Consider the following 9,361-nt stretch of genomic DNA (forward strand, 5'->3'; position numbering starts at 1 on the left):
TTTGGTTACTCTGAATTTTATTTTAACTATTACAATTAGATACAGAATTTAAGGTCTGATAATTCCAAGCATTAGAAAGAATGGGAAGCAATCAAACACTTCTGGGGGAGGATTTCAACTGGTAGAACCTCTTTCAAAAAATATTTGGTGTTACTCTGTTTGGTAAAGCTGAATGTGCAATGCCATGTTACATAGAAATTCTGCTCTTAGGCAAACAGCCTCTAGAGATGCAGACTTATGGATATCAGAAGATACATCTCTGAGGATTCGTGACAGCAGTGTTTAAAATGGCCCTAGACTAGAAACATTCGTAAGCCCATGAATGGATAAATGATCTGTGATTATGTATTTTTTAATAGAATGGAATACCATACAACCATGAAAAGGAACACATTGTGGTGAAGTTCAGAAGTGAGCTGAACAAAAGAAGTGCATGCTGTATGATTCCACCTATGTAAAGTTCAAACAAAAAAACCAGGGGAGCCTGGGTGGCTCAGTCGGTTAAGCATCTGCCTTCAGCTCAGGTCATGATCCTGGGGTCCTGAGATGAACCCTGCATCAGGCTCCTCGCTCAGTGGAGAGCCTGCTTCTCCCTCCGCCTCTACCCTCCCCACCCCCACCCCCTCCCCACTCATGCTTGCTCTCTCTCTCTCTCTCAACTAACTAAATAAAATCTTTTTAAAAATAAATAAAATAATAAAAAAAACTAAATTACCTTATTTTGAGATGTCAGAAGAACGAGATTACCACAGAAGTCAAGCTAACCCCACACAGTTAAGATGTGAAGGGGAAGGAGCCAGACTTCTGGGGTGTGTGGGCAGTGTTCTATTTACTGACCTGAATGTGGTTTGGTGGACGTTTCCTTTGTGATAAATCATTGTGCTTTATATTTCTTTTTTTTTTTTTTAAAGATTTTATTTATTTATTTGAGAGAGAGAGAATGAGAGACAGAGAGCACGAGAGGGAAGAGGGCAGAGGGGGAAGCAGACCCCCCGCTGAGCAGGGAGCCCGATGCGGGACTCGATCCCGGGACTCCAGGACCATGACCTGAGCCGAAGGCAGTCGTTTAACCAACTGAGCCACCCAGGCGCCCTATATTTCTTTTTTTTTTAAGATTTTATTTATTTATTTGACAGAGAGACCCAGCGAGAGAGGGAACACAAGCAGGGGGAGTGGGAGAGGGAGAAGCAGGCTTCCCGCAGAGCAAGGGAGCCCGATGGAGGGCTCGATCCCAGGACCCTGAGATCATGACCTGTGCCAAAGGCAGACGCTTAACGACTGAGCCACCCAGGCACCCCTGTGCTTTATATTTCTGCATGTGTGCTATAATCTACAATTTAAGAGTGGTGGATTTTATTTAAAATTTTTCTCATGATAAACTTCAAACAAGATATAATAATGTTGATTAGGTTGAGAGATCGCATTCCAAGGTGATGAGACTGGGTGGCTTAGGTGTTCCTGAATCACCTTAAAAACTTGATAGGATTTGTTTCTCCTGATAGCCTGGATCTGTAGGATAATGAGGTCTAAAACCCAAAAGCCCGAGACAAAGGAACGGGCGTGGCTTGTTGCTTCCCAGCTCCCAGGGGCCTGGCTGAGAAGTCTGAGCAAGGAGGAAGCTGGGATTCTTCTCCTGGATCTCAGAGTGAAATCCACCTTCCACTAGGGCTCCTTACTTCTTCTTGAGATTCTAGTCAAGCGGCCTCTGCTCTCTGTGGGCCCACAGGACTTCTCCTTACACGGCCTCAAAGACTTGTAAGTTTGAGGAAGTGAGGGTTCCATCTGTTTATGGAAATTTCTCTCAGTAAACTAGTACATTCCAGGTAAGAGGTGAACCAAACATGTTTGTCTGTTGCTCTGGTGGCATTTGGAGTGCTAGTTGGGAGGGAAGGTGGCTGAGGTGTGAACCCGAGGGGGGGGGGGGCGCAGGTAGGACTTCCTGGGTCTGGGCTACCTCGTGGGCCCGCACATTGAAGTGTCAGGAGAGGTTCATGTTCATCAGTACGTATTAAGCATCGACTTTATGTCAAACACAGTTTGATATGGCAAGGAACTTCTCTTCCAGGGTCGGAGATAGACCAGATTTCCAAGTTAAGTTGTATTTAGGTGCTTGCCTCTCCAAAGTGTAGCCCGGGTACAAGGAGCATCAGCATCAGCTGAGGGTTTGGTAGAAATACGGAATCTCGGGCCCCATCCAGACCAATGATTCAGAGTCAGCATTTTCACAATTATCTTGAAACACTGTGTTAGGTCATAGAAAGTGCCTTGGAGAAAAAGTAGGGAAGGGGCTTAGGCTGTCCCAGGGGTTGAGGGGGTCAGTCGAAACTGTGAGATGACATTCCACCTCGGACTGGAAGGAGGAGCCTTCAGAGGAGAGTAAGTAGATAAGAGCTTTGTAGGCTTCAGAAGGAGAAGGACAAAGTCCCTAAGGTCAGGGTGTGCCTGCTCCCCTCCAGCCTGGAGAGCAGTGTGGCCCGGAGACCTCCCGTCCGTGTGGACGACCAGTAGTGTCTGGGCGTTCAGGCGCCAGGGGGGATCCTTCCTTCTGTGTGAGGGCAGACATCTGATGGGTTTTGAGCGAAGGAGTGACTTTAGGCAGGACGACATCATAGTTAAAGGATTCTTCTGGCTGCCAGTTTGGAAATAGACTCAGTAAGCGGGAGCTAGGAGACCAGTTAGCAGGCGACAGGCCTGATTCAGCAGAGATGTGGTCTGGCCCTGGCAGGAGCCGTTTGAGTGGAGAGAAGTGATCCGATTCTGGATGTCCTTTGAGTGTAGAGCGGGCAGGACCCACTGATGGTGCTGCATGAACCCTGTGAAACCAGGAAGGGAGCAGCGCGTGTCTCCTGCGGTTCTGGTCTGAGCAATGGAAGCAAGAGCAGGGGTTGAAGGAGATGAAGAGCCTGCAGGAAGAGCAAGCTCCCCAAGCTTCCCACAAGCTCCCTGGGAGAAGTGTGGACTGGAATCTTCTGGGTCTGGGGCGAGAGCTCGATGCAGAAGGAAATGCCTTAGGGAACTTGATTTCACCTGGACGTTAGTTTGCAAATTCTGCTTTCTACTGTGTAGTGAGCCATGTTTACCTTAATAGACAGCACCCCAACTAAGAAAACAAAGCCAGAGGGGCAGAGATGAGGCAGAGAAGTAGGCAGGGCTGTGACAAGCTAGCAGACTATGGAGAAAAGTAGCAGTTGAGGTAAGGACTCAGGAAGGGCCTGAGCAGAGGTTCCGTGGCCTGAGGGAGCATGGCTGTTATAGAGAGGCTGGAAAAAATGGGGGACAGCAGTTGTGGCTGGTACTTGGAGACTGAGGAATAGGTCCAGGCCAGCCGCAGGTGCCCTGGGGGACTTACTAAGGACTATTTTAAAACAATAGGAAACACAAGGGGTTTGGCTGGAGGAGGCATAATCAGACTGACTTTAAAAAAAAAATGACTCTGAAAAAATATATAATTCCTCTGGCTGCATCTTGGACCATGACTCAAGGGTGTGTTAAAGTGGACAAAGGCTGATTTGTAGCACAGGTGAGAGAAGACGGGGCTCAGACAGGGGAGGGAGCTGCGAGGATGGAAGGCAGGGGTTAAATTCCAGGGGTGTTTCGGAGGTAAAATAGGCCAGACTTGATGGATCTCACGATACATCTTCTGCCAACACCTGAGACCTTTCTAAGCAGGGCCCGTTTCACTCTGCTCAGCATGCCTTCCCCCTGCTCACGTGTCCTCCCATCCGCCTCCCAGGACACAGCCAGGACCTCGCTCTCCCTACCAGCACTTTTCTTGGCTCTTGTCCGCGTCCCCAGGGCAGGGACCATGTCTGTTTAGTTCCCATACGTGCCCAATAGCACGCATAACACCTGGCTCAGAGTGAGTGCTCAACGAACATGTGTCACAGGTGGGCAGAGAACAATATCACACCTCACACCACAGGGGGCACTACACACGAGGAAACAGAGGCCCTGAGGGAATAAGATAATGATGCAAGTCAACACATGAGGAAGCAGCCAGCCCGGCTGCAGATCCAAGTCTGCCCACCATGGTGACCTGCCCGAACGCACTCCTACCGGAGGTGAAACCCGGCCCCAGCCCTGGCCGGTGGGGCGAGTCCTCCCAGGGGATAGGCACCCTAGCGCGAACTCTGGCACCTTCCTCTCTTAGGCTAGGCGCCCTGGGCTCTTAACCACCAGCCTGGACTAACAAATCCTTCCATCTTGAGGAAGTGACCTGAGGCCTGTCTGGAAATTATTATTTCGCTAGGATCCAGAATCGATTGAAAAACCTCTACCAAACATTGGACCCCTCTTATGGAAAATACAGTCTCATTTTAGGTTCAATTTAAGGAAGAAGGTTTCCTTGCTGACCAATGACGTTTTAGGACCAGACCGGCCAGACCTTCCCACGGATGAGGGTCCCGGCCCGCAGCTCTCCGTCTGGGTGGGTCCCCCACAGCCACGAGTGGGCCCAGAACGCTAGGTGTATATACAACACTGCTGCTTTGTCGGTCAGCTAAAAACTAGGAGAACCTGAATTTGTAGGGATTTTTTTTTTTTTTTAAAGATTTTATTTATTTATTTGACAGAGAGAGAGAGACAGCGAGGGCAGGAACACAAGCAGGGGGAGTGGGAGAGGGAGAGGCAGGCTTCCTGCTGAGCAGGGAGCCCGATGTGGGACTCGATCCCAGGATCCTGGGATCATGACCTGAGCCAAAGGCAGACGCTTAACGACTGAGCCACCCAGGCGCCCTTGATTTTTTTTTTTTTAAATCACGGTCCACACCTGTCACAGCAAGCAGCCCTCTTAAAAATGAAGTAAACCCTTTGTGCACTGAAATAGAAAATGGGTCTAAATACATTGTTTGGGAAGAAAAGCTGAGTTCAGAACCAGAATGTACCATCTGATCTTACACCTGTTGGATGAGTTTAGTTCTTTTTTTTTTTTAAAGATTTTATTTATTTGACAGAGAGAAACACAGCGAGAGAGGGAACACAAGCAGAGGGAGGGGGAGAGGGAGAAGCAGGCTTCCCGCCGAGCAGAGAGCCCGATGCGGGTCTCGATCCCAAGACCCTGGGATCACGACCTGAGCCAAAGGCAGATGCTTAACGACTGAGCCACCCAGGCGCCCAAGTTGGATGAGTTTAGATAAGAGCCTGCAGGAATACAGTAGTTATCTCTGGAAAGGGAAACCAGGGAAATTTTGATTTTACAGTGTATAATTGTCACTGTGATTTGTTTTTTTGTTTATTTGTTTTGGGGTTTTTGTGAGTTTTTTTGTTTTGTTTTTGTTTTTGTTTTTACTTTTAGCACAAACAGGTATTTATTTTGATTAAATGGAAAGACAAAAACAATAAGGTAGAATGGACACAAGTTCTCCAAATAGACCACTGGTAGCCCGTTAGATGCTGCCACATCATTCCAGCATCCCACTGAGGGCATTAATCACTTACGGCCACTCTCTGTACCCAGCACCATTCCAAGCCCTTCGTTTGTAATCACTCTTTAAACCTCACAACACCCATAAGGTTGGTACCAATGTTGGAGTGGTTAAGTGAGCAGACTCTGGACCCTCTCTGCCTGCGTTCAAATCTTGGCTCTTCCACTGCCTAGCCTCGTGACCTTATGTTATTTGAGCTCTCTGTAACTCCGGTTTCCTCATTTGTAAAAAAAGGAATCATGATAGGTCCAGATTTTACCACAATTAACAGCATCCTCCTCTTCTTTCATGCCAGCTATGAAGTTAAGACATATATACGTGTGTGTGTGTGTGTGTGTACGTTCGTGTATGTACAAACACATAGCATGTGTGAGAGAGAATGTTTGATGACCCCTATCATTTCTCGGTGCATAAGCATGGGGACAAGCCAGTTCTGTTTTTAGAGAATTTATGAATGATTTTAGTTTAAATTAGTTGCATGATTTTTTTGTTTGTTTTCTTATAAGTAACTTGATTTTTTTCATCATACAAGTAATAGTATTTTGGCAAAAAAAAAAGTCATAACATACAATTAAGTAAGAAAGACTAAAATTATCCATAATCCCCAAACCTAGGGATAAATTTTACACATTAACTATATATTTCTAATCCTCAAATTTACAGTGATTTAAGCCTCACTTTCTTAGTCTATTATATTTTATGATTCTCAGCCTATGTCAAAAGTGTACACTTTCAATATCAATGGCTACACGGTTTTTAGTATATGAACATACTATAATCTCCACTAGAAATTTGAGAGCCTGACCTTTTCAATGACAAAGAACACATCTGTAGCAAAATGATACATTTAACAGAAACTTTTCCCTCCGTCTTTCCTAGCAGAGATTCATCCATAGTCAACATAATGGAAAATCCTAAGATTTATGACTCTTTTCAACATGAACTTGAGGATTATGTTAGAAAGCAGAAAGCCAGAGGATTACAACCAGAAGTTTGCTTTAGAAAGGTGACAGAAGACTCTGCGTACAGAGAAAGGGGCCACACTGCACCCAGACGTCTGATGCTGGAGCAGGGACCCTCCTTCAGGAGGACCCACACTTTCTCTAGTTCCCACACAAGGCAGAGAACAGCGGAAAACCAGTTAGCCCCATGGCCCAAACGTCATCACTCCAGACAAAGATTGGAACCTCTGAGCCACTGTCAGAAAACACATGGTCATTTCTCCAAGAATCTGTGGCTTACAAGGCCACCTGTGCAAGGAAAGACCCCTGACCCCCATGCTGCACAACGCAGGAAAGATACCAACCGCCTCTGGGAGAAGAGTCCCACCAGAGCCCATCAGGCCAGAGATCAAGATCAAGGCCAGGGGAGAAGGTTCAGGGTGGAGGGAAGAGGAGGACGAGACAAGGAGGAGTGGGGAGGGGGGACTACAAAGCATCTTGAGGATGGAGAGTCCCATAAAGAGAACAAGAAAAAGGCCAAGGTGCAGCCAGTCAGCACAGAGAAACCCAAACACAGAAAGAAGTGTAACCAAGACACCACAAAGGAGGGACGAAGATCCCAGAGAGAGAAGCAACCTGGCAAAGAAAGCACGTAGGAGAGGGACTTGTGGGATGAAGCTATCCTCGGCAGTTGTTACTGATGGTGGGGATTTGGGACCCCCAATATTAAATGATTTGGATATATTGGAAAGGTTGGATTAAATGACATTGAAGCGGGCGCCTGGGTGGCTCAGTTGGTTAAGCAACTGCCTTCGGCTCAGGTCATGATCCTGGAGTCCCAGGATCGAGTCCCGCATCGGGCTCCCTGCTCGGCGGGGAGTCTGCTTCTCCCTCTGACCCTCCTCCCTCTCATGCTCTCTGTCTCTCATTCTCTGTCTCTCAAATAAATAAATAAAATCTTTAAAAAAAAATGACATTGAAGCAATTCTGTGACCAACACTTGGAAGAAAATAAAATTTGATCCCCACCTCAGATTTATATTCAAATATAAAACACAGATGGCTTAATGATGTCAGTGTAAAAACTAAAATATGAAACTGTTAGGAGAAAATATAGGAAGATTGTGTTTAATTTTGGAGTGTGAATGGTATTCCTGAATGAGACACATTATTCAGGATCCCTGAAGATGAAAAAATAATAAATGTAATTGCAGAAACATTTAAAATCTGTATAACAGAACATCTTTTTGTAAACTTTCTTAGAACAAATTAAAAGATAAGTGTTGTATATATGCATAGAACACCTCCAGAGAGATACACTGAACTGTTGGCTCTGGGGGCAAAAACCAAGTGGGTGGGGGACAGAGGTGGCAGGTAGACTAACTTTTCAGTGTTCTTTTCTTTCTCTTTTGAATTTGGTAGTATCTAATACCTGTTTTGTTTTGTTTTTTAAGATTTTTTAAATTTTTAAGTAATCTCTACAACCAACTTGGGGCTTGAACTCACAGCCCTGAGATCGAGTCGCCCACTCCACCCACTGAGCCAGCCAGGTACACCAAGATCATTACCTTTTAAAAAAATATCTTTTTTAAAGATTTTATTTATTTATTTGAGAGAGAGAGAGACACAGTGAGAGAAGGAACACAAGCAGGGGGAGTGGGAGAGGAAGAGGCAGGCTTCCCACCGAGCAGGGAGCCCGATGCGGGGCTTAATCTCAGGACCCTGGGATCATGACCTGAGCTGAAGGCAGACGCTTAACGACTGAGCCACCCAGGTGCCCCTAAGCAAATATTTTTTACAGGCAAGCAACACACTGGGAAAAAACATTTGCAACACTCTATATTAATATCTCTTGTGTCAGTTATCGAATTATTGCTTCTTATCTCCAAACAGCTGCTTTGGCCCTCTGTTAAACTGGACCCTGGAAACTGGTCTCCTTTGCCAGCTAGCTTGATGTTATTCTTAGCCAGTAGAAGGCGCTGGAGGGACATTGTAAACTGGGAGCAGGAGGGACCTTTCCTTTTCCTGAGGTTGCTGGTTTCCCGTAGCAGCAAGTCCTTGCCTTTGTGTGTGTGATGTAGCTGCAGTCCACGCCCTGTGACAAATTTTTTGTGTCTGGTAGGCTGTGTGATCTGTGTGTTCCATATTCTCTCTGCAGTGGTCCAAATCTCAGTCATGTGGGGAGCCCCTCTTCCAGGTTTCTCTCTTTCTTCCATGTTCACCTCCCTCAAGGGTCAAGGGTAGGCAAACTGCAGCCTACAGTCCAAATCCAGCCCCCTGCCTGTTTTTGTACTGCCCCCATCTAAGAATAGTTCTTACATTTGAACCCCAACTAAGCAAAAGGTTATCCCAACGAAGTGGATCCCATTCTTCTCATTAAAGAACTTAATTCCAAAGCTTATACTCACTTACTATTATATTTTTATTTATTATTTTTTAAAGATTTTATTTATTTACTTATTTGAGAGAGAGTGTGTGAGTGCAAGTGCAAATTGGGGGAGGGGCTGAAGAGAGGGAGAGAATCTTAAGCAGATTCCACCCCGACCCCAGAACCACACTCAGGGCTCCATCTCACAACCCTGAGATCATGACCTGAGCTGAAATCAAGAGTCAGGCGCTTAACTGACTGAGCCACCCAGACACCCCTACTATTATATTTTTAATTTTATCAATACAAAGGTTGTGGAGATTTGTATTCTGTATTGTTATACATAAATATTCCACAGAGCCTAAAATATTTACTACCTGGCCCTTTACAGAAAAAGTTTGCCAATCCCTTGCCTCAGAGTCTACTTGTACCACTTTGGTAGTTAACAACATTTTATTAGTTTAAATTTTTTTATATTTAATTTTCTCTGTTTAAATTACTAGGATGGTTTGCATTCTGATTGAGCCCTAACTGATATAGCCCTAAAAGACAAATAGCATTTACCAATTAATAAGAAAATATAAACAACTCAACAGAAAAATAGGCATTTACCTATACATTTAGTTAACA

Source organism: Mirounga angustirostris, unplaced genomic scaffold (genome assembly GCF_029215605.1).
Source record: "Mirounga angustirostris isolate CCGP_5_RB_7025 unplaced genomic scaffold, mMirAng1.0.hap1 SCAF_10, whole genome shotgun sequence".
In the NCBI taxonomy this organism is placed as follows: Eukaryota; Metazoa; Chordata; class Mammalia; order Carnivora; family Phocidae; genus Mirounga; species Mirounga angustirostris.